Genomic DNA, 14,730 nt, shown 5'->3' with positions numbered 1-14,730 from the left:
GGCATGAGTTTTAAGTCGCCAGGTCCAGGACTCGAACTACGGTTGACTGTGGGGGAGTACAATGATATAACCATCACACCATCTGCTGGTCCCTGACTTTAGTTTTTATTTTATTTTTGTTTTTGTTTTGTTTTGTCTTTGAGAGGGTTTTTTTTTTTTTTTTTTTTTTTTTGCTATAGGGGCGCATGCACTCGCCAGACAGACAAAGAGAGACAGAGAGACAGAAAGCGAGAAATCAACTTCCGGGGGGATGGCCACACTGCAATCTCTTTCTCCTCCATTCTCCTCTTGGGATCCTGGGCGCGCACGCACACGCACCTGGCATGAGTTCAAGCCACCGGGTCCGGGACACGAACCGCGGTCGACAATGTGGGAGTCCAGTGACACAGCCATTACGCCAACTGCTGGTCCCTTTAGTTTTTATTTTAAATGGCCCTAAATAAACCCCCTTACTTCGGCTGAGTTGGCAGAAAAGTCAAGGAGTATTTTTCTGTCAAAAACCGTGTCATGACTTTTCCAACAGCGAGTATGTATGATGTCATAGCCATGTGCATATGACAGCTATCCTGTATATCACTGTACGTGCATTTTATGCACTCTCCTGTAAGGCAGAGAGAGTTAGACAGAGAGAGAGAACCCTCCCAGTGGGGCCGCCATGTTGCAATCCTTTTTTCCTCTAATTCTCCGTCCTGCCAGGATTCTCAGCATGTGTTGCCCAGTATGTTTTTCTTTTCTTTTAAAGAATTATTTGAGTTTAGGGAGCAGTCCTGTTCTCCTTTCTCTTGTCTGCCAACGCCGCTCCACTCCTGTCAGCCCCCAGCCAGCCGTCTCCCTGAGACTGGGCACCATGCCTTCAATTAAGGTGCCGAGTTCTGATGGAGAGATACCTGAAGTTGATGAGGGAACTGCCAAGCAGCCTGACTATCGAGACCATGTAGGAAGACTTGGGAATGGATGAAGGAGACGGTGACCCAGTTCCTCTACCGAATGTTAATGTAGCAATATTAAAAAGGCCACTCAGTGGTGGACCCACCTCAAGGATGACCAGGATGACCCTCCTCCTCCTGAAGATGATGAGAACAGAGAAGTTCCTGTTTGGGACCGAGGACTTCTGAAGGTTGACCAAGGAACACTTTTTGACTTCTCCTGGCTGCAAACTACTTAGACATCAAAGGTTTGCTGATGTTACCTGCAAGACTCTTGCCAATACGATCACAGGAACAACTCCGAAGGAGATTCGCCAGACTTTCAGTAACAGACATGACCTTACTGAAGAGGGACAGGGACACAGAGAAGCGAACGGTTGTGCCTGACGCGGTACCACTGAGGACTGTTGCAGGCTGCTCTGACGGTCCGTGGTAGACACACAGCAGACCACGCAGCAGCACATGGACAGTGTAGCGGAAGAACATCCTTACTGCATGTGTGGTTTGAGTCCAGATCACAAACCTGGGGCTGAGTTTCTTCCAGTACGCTTGAAAGTTTGTTTCTTTGTTCTGAATAAAACTGAACTGTGGGTTCTCTACAGAAGCAGCATTTTGGGCTTTTCCTCTTCTTGTAAAGCCATTTCTATCTAGTTGATTGTCCATTTAACATTGGTGAACTTTTAAAAGTTGTCATTGTATAAAAAGCAACTTGGAAAAGTTTTCTGTAATCGATTTAACGGAAAAAAAATTATTTGACTTTACTCATTATCATTATTTTTTATTTTGACCAGGGACAGACAGAGAGAGAGAGGGAAAGTGAGAAAGCAAGCTGCCAGATCAGACTCAAACCACAGTCAGCCACATGGGAATCCAGCACCCAACCACCATGCCACCGGCCGGCCCCACCCAGCATGTTTTTCAAGCCCCGGGGGCCACCATGTGGGATCAAGTTCCCTCTCCCCAGTGCTCAGTCCCTGTGCTCTGAGGGTAGCCAACATACGTGTGTATACTCATTTTACCTTGCCAGAGTGCACGGGCTCGCCAGAGAGACAGAGAGGGAGAAATCACCCCCAGGCATGTGGTCAGGCAGCAGTCCTCATTCCCCTTCTCCTCCATTTCTCTTCCCCATGGGAATTTTTTTTAAAGAATTCTTGGGACCAGCAGATGGCGTAATGACTATGTCGCTGGACTCCCACATAGTCGACAGCTGTTCGAGTCCCAGACCCAGAGGCTTAAACTCATACAGGGTATGTGTGCGTGCGTGCCCAAGATCCCAAGAGGAGAACGGAGGAGAAGGGATTGTGGCATGGCCATCCCCCCTGGGGGGTGATTTCTCACTTTCTGTCTCTCTGTCTCTCTCTGTCTTCCTGGCGCACATACGCACCCTATAGCAAAAATCTCTCAAAAAAAAAAAGAAGAAATCTTTAATGTGGTCCTGCAGGTGGCATAGTGGTTAAGGGTGCTAGACTCCCACATAGCCGACAACAGTTTGAGTCCAAGACCTGGCAGCTTGCTTTCTCGCTTTCTGGTCAAATTAAATCAATAGAGTTAAATAAAATATTTTTTATAAAAAATAATTTTTAATTAAATAATTATTATTTTTTAAATTTTGCTATCCCACACATCGCTCATCAGAGTGACAATGAGAGAGAAAGTGAGAAAGAAGTTGCCAGGTCTGCCTCAAACTGCGGTCAGCCACGCGGGAGTCCAGCGCCCTAACTACCACGCGACCTGCTCGCATCCCCTTGGGAGTTTGGGCCCCGCGTACACACCTGGCATGTCTTTCAAGCTGCTGGATATGGGACTTGAACCATGCAGTTGGCCATGGAGGACACGTTAACCACCAGGCCCTATGCAAATACTTTTTTCTCTTCAGATTTTTCCCTTAGTGCACAAAAGTCTCACCAGAGAGAGGGAGAAAGTGGGAAATCACCTCCTGGGGGGATGGCCGCATGCCGGTCCTCTACCCTCCATTCTCCTCTAAGGATTTGGGACACACACAGGCACCCAGCACATTTCCAAGCCACCAGGTCTGGGACTCAAACCATGGAGGCAGCCATGTGTGACCCAGTGCCTTAGCGACATACACCTTAACATTCAGTTGTGCACATTTATTTTGTATGTAGCCAGTGACTACTGAGCTTTACTTTTCTGGGGAGTGCTTTCTCGCTTTCCTTCTCTTTCTATTCCTTTCTGGCAAGTGCATGTGCCACAGAGCAAATTAACAACAACGAAGTCAGGCACATGTGTATGCGCGCCCCAGATCCCAACAGGATGGGAAAGTGGAGAGGGACTGTGGCATGACCATGCCCCACTGCGGGGAGCACATGTGCCCTGTGACAATGAAACAGACACACGCCCACACATACACAGGTGGGTGTCCTAGAAAAAATCCTAGTAGCTACATCTAAGTGCTACCAGCAGTTGCAACATGTAGGCAAATGAAGTGTGTCCTGCTGTTCAAGCTTATTTAGCTGTTTATGTTAGTGGCAGGGTCTTGCCCCGCTGCACTTCCCTGGCTAGCCTGTCGCCCGAGGGTAAGGGCAGCCCAGGACCTGGACCTGGGCCAACCCGGTGGCTCCAGTGCTGCATGGTAGTGTCCTTGGCCTGCAGAGCCTGGGCCAGGCCTAACGAGGGCTTTACAGTTCCCCTCTAAGTTCTGTGGAGGAGCTGCTGTGTTTATAATCATAAAAAAATTTAACAGTGACTTGTTAGACTTCATCTGCAAAGCTGATAGACTTAGAGTGTATTCATGAAATAGGAGAGGACAGATATTTATACTCTCTCTCAGCTTTTAGGTATCGAGGTTTTGCTCACTTTATAAAGCGAACAGCTATGGCACCAGCACGTGCTGTGGTGGTTAAGGCGCTGGACTCCCATAGGGCGGCTGCGGTTCAAGTCCCAGACCTGACGGCCTGCATTCTGAGTTTTCCCCTCCGTCTCTCTCGCTGTGTCCCTCTCAGGCCAAATTTAATCAATCAACTAATTAGCTAATTGATTAAATGAATTTAAATAAACAATAGTTCTTTAAAAATACGTGAAATAAATAAAGTGAACACTGTGCTCTCCACCCTTCCACCCTCCCCTACAGTTGCCTCAGCACCGTAATTCTCTGCTCCTCAACATCCACGACATGACCCATAAACCTACTGGGCCTAGACACATCAACACTAGGCTACGTGTAATTCTGTAAATCGCTTAAATTACTAGGTAAAGTCTATCTACCTGGACAATTACCCACTTCACAGTAATTCAGTAAGAATATTAAAGTACTGCAGTGGAAAAAGGGGAGTATTTTAACCTTACACCATATGCAACAATTAACTGAAAAAGAATTGTTGACCTAAATGTTAATCCTAAAGCTATAAATATCTTGAAGAAAAAAAGAGCAGGAAATCTGTGTGACATGGGGGTAAGCAGTGATGTCTTAGGAGAATACAGAATGAATGAACAATGAGGGAAAAAAACTGATTGAACTGGATTTCATTAAATAAAAACCTCCTGCTAGAAGAAAAGAAGACAAGCCACAGTGTAGAGATGACGTTTGCATCACGTGTGTGTCCCGTTCAGGGCGGGACACGCTGACCAGGTCTCACTAAGCAGAGAACTCAGTGGTCACTGTCACATGAGCCTGGCATTCCACTTCCCTGAAGACTGATCCTTTTGTTTTATGTAGGAAAACTAAAACCATTAGCGGAAATACACAGGGCCAGCCCGTGGTGTCATGGTGAAGGCGATGGATCCCTTATGGCTGACTGCAAGGTTTGAGTCCCACACCTGGTGGCTTGAAAAATATACCAGGTGTTGGGACCAGCAGTTAGCATAATGGCTATGTTGCTGGACTCCCATGTAGTCAGCCGCGGTTCAAGTCCCAGACCTGGTGGCTTAAACTCATGCAGGGCGCGTGTGCGTGCGTGCCCAAGATCCCAAAAGGAGAATGGAGGAGAAGGGATTGTGGTGTGGCCATTCCCACTGGGGGGGTGATTTCTCACTTTCTGTCTCTGTCTTTCTGGTGAGCACGTGCCCTATAGCAAAAACCTCTCAAAAAATAAGTTATTCGTGAGACCAGAGAAGACATTGTAGTTACGGTGCTAGACCCCCACATGGTCTACTGCAGTGTGAGCCTTGGACCTGACGGCTTGAAACTCCCACAGCAGACACATGAATGTGCATGCCCAAGATCCCAAGAAGAGAATGGAGAAGGGATTGTGGTGTGGGGGGAAGTGAATTCTTGCTTTCTGTCTCTCTGTCTCTGTCTCTCCCTCCTTTGGGGAGAGCACATGTCCTAAGGCAAAAAAAGTCCTTTATAACACAATAATTATTATTTTTTTTTTGGAGAGATTTTCGCTATAGGGCACGTGCTCTCGCCAGACAGACAGAGAGAGACATAGAGACAGAAGGCGAGAAATCATCCCCTAGGGGGGATGGCCACACCGCAATCCTTTCTCCTCCATTCTCCTCTTGGGATCTTGGGCACGCACGCACATGCACCTGGCATGAGATTTAAGCCACCGGGTCTGGGACGCAAACCGTGGTCGACTACGTGGGGAGTCCAGCGACATAGCCATTACGCTAACTGCTGGTTCCCAACACAATAATTATTTATAAATTCAGATGCAGAATAGGAAAAACATTTACTTTATTAAATAATAAATTATATTTCTACCATAACACACACAGCTTTTCATATGTGGAGTCTTTAAAAAGTTCATGGAAAATGTGTATTATGAAAAATTGCTAGATCTAGGGACTAGCAGTTAGCATAATGGCTAAGTCATTGGACTCCTATGTAGTCAAACGCGGTTCGAGTACCGGACCCGGTGGCTTAATCTCACACTGGGCACATGTGCGTGTGTGCCCAAGATCCCGAGAGGAGAATGAAGGAGAAGGGATTGCAGCGTGACCATCCCCGCTGGGGGGTGATTTCTTGCTTTCTGTCTCTGTCTCTCTCTCTCTGTCTGGTGAGCACACGCGCCCTATAGCAAAAACCTCTCAAAAAAAAAAAAAATTGCTAGATTTAAAAAATTTATTGCACCAAAATAGACCTGTTTTTTTGGTTTTTTGGGGGGAGGTACAGGTATTTGCCTTAGGGCGTGTGTGCTTGCTGGAGAGGGAGAGAGAGTAAGAGAGAATGTGAGAAATCACTCCCCTGGGATGATGGTCATGCTGCAATCCCTTCTTCATTCTCCTCCCAGGGTCTTGGACACACATGCACACATGCCTGGCATGAGTTTCAAGTGATTGGATCTGAGACTCAAACCGTAGTTGGCCACGTAGGGACCAGCAGTTAGCGTAATGGCTATGTCGCTGGACTCCCACGTAGTCGACTGTGGTTCGCGTCCCGGACCCGGCGGCTTAAACTCACGCCGGGCGCGTGTGCGTGCGTGCCCAAGATCCCGAGAGGAGAATGGAGGAGAAGGGATCGCGGCATGACCATCCCCCCTGGGGGGTGATTTCCTGCTTTCTATCTCTCTGTCTCTCTCTATCTGTCTGGCGAGCGCACGCGCCCTATAGCAAAAACCTCTCCAAAAAAAAAAAAAACAAAAAAACAAAAAAACACCGTAGTTGGCCACGTAGAAGTCCAGCAATGTAACCCACTATGCCGTCTGCTGGCCCCAACAGATCTATATTTTGTATGTATTTTTCCATGAACTTTTTGAAGCCCTTGATATTTCCTATATGACACAAATTGTAATTAAACGATGTTACCGGGACCAGCAGTTGGCATAATGGCTATGTCGCTGGACTCCCACGTAGTCGACTGTGGTTCGCGTCCCGGACCCGGCGGCTTAAACTCACGCCGGGCGCGTGTGCGTGCGTGCCCAAGATCCCGAGAGGAGAATAGAGGAGAAGGGATTGCAGCGTGGCCATCCCCCAGAGGGTGATTTCTCGCTTTCTGTCTGTCTTTCTGGCAAGCGCATGCACCTTATAGCAAAAACTTCCCCCCCCCTCAAAAAAGATGTTACCTTATAAATCTGTTCCCAGGATACCATGCATTTGAACAAAGCATCTGCAACTTTAAGTTCAGAGTTGCCACTAATAACCTGTACTCATTAAATAGTTATTGCATCAAACATACATCTAAAAATATTTTCTTCTTTTTTAACTTACCAGAGGACACGTGCGCTCACCTGAGAGAGACAGAGAAAGAGAGAGAGGAAAGTGAGATAGTATCACCTCCACGAGGGAGGCCACGCTGCATCCCTCCTCCATTTCACCCTCCTTCCAGGACTTCTGGCACACACACACACACACGTCCGGTGTTTTCAAGCCACAGGACCTAGGACCTCAACCACAGCCAGCCACGTGGGATGCATGCGTGTGTGCACCACATCACCAGCCGGTCCCCCAAAATATTTTCAACAAATTGTGCTTACATTTGTGGGGGGTATACAGAAATTAATGAAGTAGCTAGATGATTTTAAAAAGTATGCGAAGGCAATTAATAGATCAATCTTCCCACCCATCCAATAATCTTTATGAAAAGTCACTATTAAGCAATTAAAAAATACTTCAAGTATTTCTTCCATAAGAGAGAGAGAGAGAGACGAGCACCCCCAACAGGGTCCTCACGACTTGCTTCACCTCCAGCCTCAGCCAGCCTGGGCACATCACTGGGTGCACTGAGAGGCCTTTTTGTGTCACCACTGCACCGCCATCAGCACTTTTTACAAGGAGTACCCCAGGGTCCCAGTGCCTCTCTGCCCATATGCAGATGCAGACGGTAAGGGAGGAATGTTGAGAGTGGCCAATCTGAGCAAACGCGGTGACATTTAGATATTGGCAGAAATGCGGTTCTCTGAGCTGTCATTTGCACAGCCATGAAAGCAATTTACATATGAATATACTAGCTGCCTGAAACTGCAGAGCAGTACCTGTCTGAGGAAGCCGCATGTGTTTATCAGAATTGGCCGCAAAAGATCAGTACAGGTGTCGTGTGGTGCGGTGCGGTGGGGTGGCAGCTGTCCTTGTATCCACAGCTGATTAACATCGGAAAACAACTGGCTTTCATTGTTTCCTCTTCCATCATTTTCTGCCCTTTAAAATAATAAACCTGGGACCAGTTTGGGGTCGCAGCTATCTCCATCAGAGAAGTGGGGCCCACTGGATTCTCGCTTTTCTATACTTTTATGTCTGTCTGTGTTTATTTTTATGTTTATTTCTAAACCCACAGCGCCCCCACTCAAAAAAACACGCTCTGCTGATCGAGTCCAGGCAAAGGAAGGAGGCCGAGCCAGGGCTCAGTCATCCTTAAAGGAGGTGTGGACTGCACGCATGTCCTCTCCTGCCCCTCCCTCCTCCCTCCTCCCAGGATAGCACAGTCGGTACTTCTTCCTCTTAACTGACAAAGTGCAGCAATGCAGGCTGACAAACCAGAGCTGCAAAGGAGTCCACCCTGCTCTCGGGAGGTGAAATGGAAGAGAGGGGACCTAAAAGGAGGAGAACCAGGGTGGAGGCCAGCTGATCCCTCCATCCCTGTCTCACTCTTTGGCCTTGAGTGTCTGGCACAATCCCAGACAAACCATCTCCACACAGTTGACAGAAGGGACACAGTGCTGGAAACAGGAGGGAAGAGAATGAGTACACGAATAACCCATGCTCAACATAGCAACTCCTTGCGACCTCCTCACCCTGACAGAGGGACGGGAGATGGGAAGGCTCTGCCTTGGGGCCTGACGCTGACCTGGAAACTTTGTCCACACAAAAAGCCAAGAAATGCACCCTACGGTGAGGAAGTTAAAGCTTCTACTAAGCTCTCTAGCCCCTCACACTTCTGTTTTGTTTTGCTTTAATTTATTCATGATAAAGGGGGGTGTGCTCAAATGAGAGAGACAGAGAGAAAAGCATCTTTCACAAGGTCTGGTTGTGCATGGTCCCTTCCTCCAGTATTCCAACCCATCAGATCTTTTTTTTTTTTTAAATAAATATTTATTTAATTAATTTATTTATTTTTTCACATGAGTCTTGCCAGAGAAAGACTGAGAGAGAGAGAGAGAGAGAGAGAGAGGGCACGTGCATGCACAAGCTGTCAGGTCAGGGACTCAAACTGCAGTCAGTCATGTAGGAATTCCAGCATCTTAACCACCATGCCACCTACTGCCCTCCCCATCAGATCCTGCATCTTGACACCAACTGGCCTGGCGACATGCACCATAGTTACCACGTGGGCTCTGGCTCCCCGGAGCTGCGCGTCATGCCACAGTGCTGGCTCTCATCTCCCACTCTGAGTAGAGAGCAGATGGCTGAAGAATTACCACATCAGAGAAAAGCCCTAACATAAAAGACACCAAAATAAACAGAGAAAAATGACCTGAAGGAAAGAGCCTGTGCAGGGCAGAGAACACCTGTGGAAGTGTTCTGGTCCATTCTACCGCTGACGGCGGGATACCTGGGACTTGGTAACTTGTAATAGAGGCTTATGTAGCTCACAGTTTTGGAAGTTCAAGGTCAAGCAGCCACAGTTGGCAAGGCTCTGCTCACTGGTGGAGAACACCACCCAGGGCCTCAAATATTGATGGGAAAGAGATGGAGAAAAGCATGCATGTCCACCCTCATTCCCTCTCCTTACAAAGCAGCAGGACTCCCCTGTGGGGGCTTTACGCTGATGCTTGGTCACTCCCAAAGGCCACACCTCCCAACACCATAACCAGATTAAGTTTCTGCCATCTTAGCACTGTTACAGGGCTCACCAGATTTCAGTCCATGAATTTTGGGGATACACATTCAAATCACAGCACACTGAAAGGTTATTACGGGGGACCAGCAGGTGGCGTGGTGGTTAAGACGCTGGACACTCCCGTGTGGTCGACCATGGTTCAAGTCCCGGACCTGATGCCTTTCTCACTTCCTCTCTCAATCTGGTCAAATTAAAATAAATGAATGAGTAAATAATATGTCTCTCTCTGTCTGTCTGGCGAGCGCAAAAAAAATGAGAAATTTTTTAAAAAAAAAAAAAAAAAAAAAAAAAAAACTGTCTTTCTTTTTTTTAAAAAAAAGGTTATTATCGAAAGAAGCACTCAAGGAAGTAAAGACTCCTGGAAACTAAACACTAACAGTGGTGGAGCAGCAGATAGCACAATGGTTCCGTCGCCGGACTCCCACATGGTCGACTGCGATTTGAGTTTTGGACCCAGAAGCCTGAAACTCACACTTGGTGTGCATGCATGTGTGTCCAAAATCCTGAAATGCCAACTGTTGGTCCCTGGACCTTATTAAAATCCTGAAATAAGAATGGAAAAGAAGGGATTGCAGTGTGTCCATTTTCCCTGAAGGGTGATTTCTCGCTTTCTGTCTGTGTCTCTCTCTGTCCCTCTGGCAAGTACATGTGCCCTATAGCAAAAATCTCTCTTCAGAAAAAAAAAAACCACCTAACAGTGTACAAAACCTAGTCGCAGCAGAAGACAGAAGTGAATAAATCTTCTAGCAGGTGGGGCTAAAGGAAAAACAGGCAGGTTAGAGAATACCTTAGCAGTTCCAACACCAGGAAGCAACCAAGCAACCAAGAAAGAGGAAGAGACCAGACTGAGGAAATGGAAGAGCCAAGGCAGGACAGAAGCCAAATTGCCAAGAGAATGAAGAAGAGATATCCCATGATGACAGCCACGTGACACTCACCGAGATCACCCATCCAGACAGGAATAATGTGACCCAAGAGATATAGCAAATGCTGCTATCACCAAGCTCTCTGCTACCATTCACCCCCTTTTCCCTTGACCTTTTTCTTTTTTGGGTAGAGGGAGCGTACACTCATCACAGGAAAAGCACTACCCGTGGTAAGTCATGCCATAATCCCTTCTCCATCCCTCCTCTTGGGATTTTTGGCATGTGTACCCAGGATATTTCTCAGGCTGCCAGGTCTGGGATGTAAACCCCATGGTCAGCCATGTGAGATCAGGCTGCCCTAACTATCGGACCACAGAGCCAGCCCTATTCCCCTTTTTTAAAAGTTCGTTTATGGGAGGATCAGCAGATGACATTAATGGTTACGTCGCTGGATTCCCACGTAGTGGACCATGGTTTGAGTCCTGGTCCCAGTGGCTTAAAATTCATGCCAGGTGCATGTGCATGTGTGCCCAAGATCCCAAGAGGAGAACGGAGGAGAAAGGATTGCAGCGTGGCCATCCCTCCTGGGGGGTGATTTCTCACTTTCTGTTTTTCCAGTGAGTGCATGCACCCTATAGCAAAAATCTCATTAAAAAAATTTCATTTATTTTCGTTTCTTCACACAAGAGCCAACCCTCATAGGATCCCATCACGGTGATCAGCTCCAGTCTTCCAGTCAGCCATGCTCAAGTCCAGCAGGACCCAAACTCTTCATCTCCCACGCTGCTGCCAGCACTGCCAGCACCCCACGCCTTGAGCCACCACGGCCAGGCCCATCCTCCTCAAAGCGGTGCCCAGGTGTGTGGGCCGCTCATCTGACTAAATATGAGTCCTTCTCTCAAAACACCTGGCTGTCTAGGAGCTCACTTCGCCCCCATGGAAATGTTCTTTAACCCACTCCTGGACGCTCAGAAGGAATCACCGAGCTGCTTGCTCTGCCACTGCATTTCTGCAGGTCCTGAGACCTAGTCTACTCAGAAGTCCTGCCCAATAGGATTTCCAGGACCAAGTCCTGGCTTTGCCCATGACTCCTACGGAAGGGACTCTGCGAGCTGCAAGGCATGCAGGGAGTAAGGTCTGCTGACCCTGGGTATCCCTGCAATCCTTCCAAGAGTCCAGGAGGAAAAACTAAACACACAAGGGGGCCAGCAGGTGGCATAGTAGCTAAGATGCTGGACTCCCACACAGCCAACCACAGTTCAAGACCCAGATCCAGCAGCATGAAGACCATGCCGAGGGAAAGGAGGGAAGCAGCAGGTAGCATGGTAGTTAAAGGCACTGGACTCCCACATGGCTGACCATGGTTCAAGTCCCAGACCCGGTGGCTTGCTTTCTCACTTTCCCTCTCTCTCTGATCAAACTGGAAAATAATAATAAAAAATAAAGTTAAATAAAAATAATTCTTAAAAAAAAAAAAAAAAAAAAAAAAGATCATGCCGGGCACGTGTCATGCATGCCCGGAATCCTGAAAAGTCAGTGGAGGACAGAGACGGCAGCATGGCCATCTCACTGGGGGTGATTTCTCACTTTCCCTGTTTCCCTACGGCAAGGGCATGCACCCTATGATGAAAAAACTAAAAAACTAAGAAAAGAAACATACAAGAATGCTAAGAAATTATTTGCCTTTTCACTGGTGCACTGATGGCGCAAAAGCAACAGTCAGCAAACGTGGGCACCCTAACATAAATCAAGACGGTGACATCGAACTGTACCAAGGTGCACAATCATTAAAAATAAAGCCCACTGACGACAGTGTAGCAGGGTGGCTAAGGTACTGGCTCCTCATGGGTGACTCTGCAGTTTGAGTTCCAGACCCCTCAGCTCAAAAAATCACACCAGACTGGTGCACATGTACTCAAACTCTAAGAGGAGAACAGATTGGGCATGGTCATCCCCTGGAGGGCTGATGTCTCACTTTCCCTCTCTGTCTCCAGCACATGCATGTGCCCTACTGCAAAAATAAAAAATAAAAAATAAATGAATTAAGCCTTTTTTTTTTTTTTTTTTGGAGAGGGTTTTGCTATAGGACATGTGCGCTCGCCAAAGAGACAGAAAGCGAGAAATCATCCCCCAGGGGGGATGGCCATGCCGCAATCCCCTCTCCTCCATCCTTCTCTTCCACTCTCCTCCGGGGATCTTGGGCACACACACGCAATGAGCCCAGTGTGATTTTCAAGCCACCGAGTCTAGGACTTGAATGGTGGTCAGCCGCGTGGGAGCCCAGCGACATAACTGCTATGCCATCTGCTGGTGCCAAGTTTACCGACGGTATTTTAAATGAACTAATGTTAAAAATTCCTCAGGTTTGGAGTCGGCTGGTGGTGCCAAGGTTGCCGACGGTATTTTAAATGAACTAATGTTAAAAATTCCTCAGGTTTGGAGTCAGCTGGTGGTGCCAAGTTTGCCGATGGTATTTTAAATGAACTAATGTTAAAAATTCCTCAGGTTTGGAATCAGCTGGTGGTATAATGTAGTAAAAGCAGTGGATTCACACACGGCTGACCAGTTTTCGAGTTCCAGATCTGGCAGCTTAAAAAACATGCTGGGCACCCGTGTGGGCATGCTCAAAATCCCACAGGGAGAATGGAGAAGGGATTGTGGTGTGGCCATCCACCCTGGTGAGGGGGCTTCCTCATTTTCTTTCTCACCATCTCTTTCTGGCAAGTATATAAGCCCTATGGCAAAAACTTCAAAAAAAATTTTTTTAATTAAAAAAAGAAAATTCTCAGGTTTAACTTCAATACAGTAAATATCAACAGAGAAAAACTATACAATAAAAGCTCATTGGCCACTGTAGTTATGTCTATGAGTACAACTGGATACTGATTGCAAAACGTCTGACAATTACTCTTGTAAAGTGGCATACTGAAAGGAAACAAGTTTAATTTACTCTCAAAGTTTTAACGGAAGTGAGGAGAAAACACAAATATAATTTAGTGTAAGAAAAATGCAGGTAGTACTTACCAAATGGATCTTCCATGCCACTATTTACCAGTTTACGGAGGTGGGGTACAGTTTCTAAAATGAGAGAGAGGTAAATACTTAACATGTAAAATCCATGATCTTTTATGGGTTTTTTTGTGCTTTTTTATTTATTTTTAATTTTTTTTTTGAGAGGTTTTTGCTATAGGGCACGTGCCCTTGTCAGAAAAACAGAGAGAGACAGAAAGTGAGAAATCTCCCCCCAGGGGGGATGGCCACGCCACAATCCCTTCTCCTCCATTCTCCTCTCGGGGTCTTGGGCACGCACGCACACGCGCCCGACATGAGTTTAAGCCACCGGGTCTGGGACTTCAACCACGGTCGATTACATGGGAGTGCAATGACGTAGCCATTACACCAACTGCTGGTCCCAAACTAGTTTCATTCTTAAACATCCCTCGTTATCACCAAATTGTAGCTTTTTAAAAATTATTTATTTTATTTATTCATTCATTTTTTTTTTCTTAATTTGACCAGAGCAAGACAGAGAGAGACAGAGAGAGAAAGTGACAAAGCAAGCCACCAGGTCCAGGACTTGAACCATGGTTGGTCATGTGGGAGTGTCTAGTGCCTTAGCCACAACACCACCTGCTGGTCCCACCAAACTGTAGCTTTTAATAATATCTGGGAATTTCTCCAAATGTGACAGGTGCCCTATCAGGAAAGGCCGTGGACTGTGTCCTGTCCAGATGGTGATAAGCTGCGTCCCCAAGTGTCCTTCCTAGCAGCAGTGTCCTTCACACCCACTGCCAGGCTCCCAGGAGGGTGGGGCTGCTGCTCACGGTGTGAGCTGGCCCTGTCTACCCAGGCAGTGGAAGGTTCTCTTCCAAGTGGAAATCGGCCCCCCTTCTGTATTTACCCTTCAGCAACACATCAGTCAGGTGTTGGTTATTTGCATTTAAAAGTAAACTTTTCTTATTAATTTCTTAAGGTTTTTGCCATAGGGCGCATGTGCTCACTGGAGGGGGGTGGTGATTTCTCACCCCCTACAACACCTCCAGGGATGGCCGTGTGCAATCACTTCTCCTGGGGTTGTGAGCACGAGGCACGCACATCGCTCATCGCTCAGCATGGTTTTCAAGCTGGCCAGGTCCAGGATTCAAACCACATTTGCCATGTGGGAATCTAGAACCTTAGCTACCACACAATGGGCTTGCCAAAGTGTTACTTTTTAAAAAGTGTTTATTTTGGGACCAGCAGTTGGTGTAATGGCTATGTC

At 47.1% G+C, this 14,730-nt stretch overlaps 1 long non-coding RNA gene across 1 annotated transcript; it reads right to left on the bottom strand.

Moving 5' to 3' along the window:
• Positions 1-724: 724 nt before the first annotated feature.
• LOC106733824 (uncharacterized) lies at positions 725-13,548 on the bottom strand. Its single transcript, XR_001369699.2, has 3 exons — positions 13,494-13,548; positions 7,038-7,057; positions 725-1,648 (listed from the first exon to the last, which is right to left on the bottom strand). It is a non-coding gene; the product is annotated as an uncharacterized LOC106733824 (long non-coding RNA).
• Between the last annotated feature and the right edge of the window lie 1,182 nt (positions 13,549-14,730).

This window comes from Tupaia chinensis, unplaced genomic scaffold, assembly GCF_000334495.1.
Source record: "Tupaia chinensis unplaced genomic scaffold, TupChi_1.0 Scaffold145318_1, whole genome shotgun sequence".
Taxonomy (NCBI): domain Eukaryota; kingdom Metazoa; phylum Chordata; class Mammalia; order Scandentia; family Tupaiidae; genus Tupaia; species Tupaia belangeri.
The sequence above is the reverse complement of the archived record's forward strand: the minus strand, read 5'-3'. Positions and strand labels throughout refer to the sequence as shown.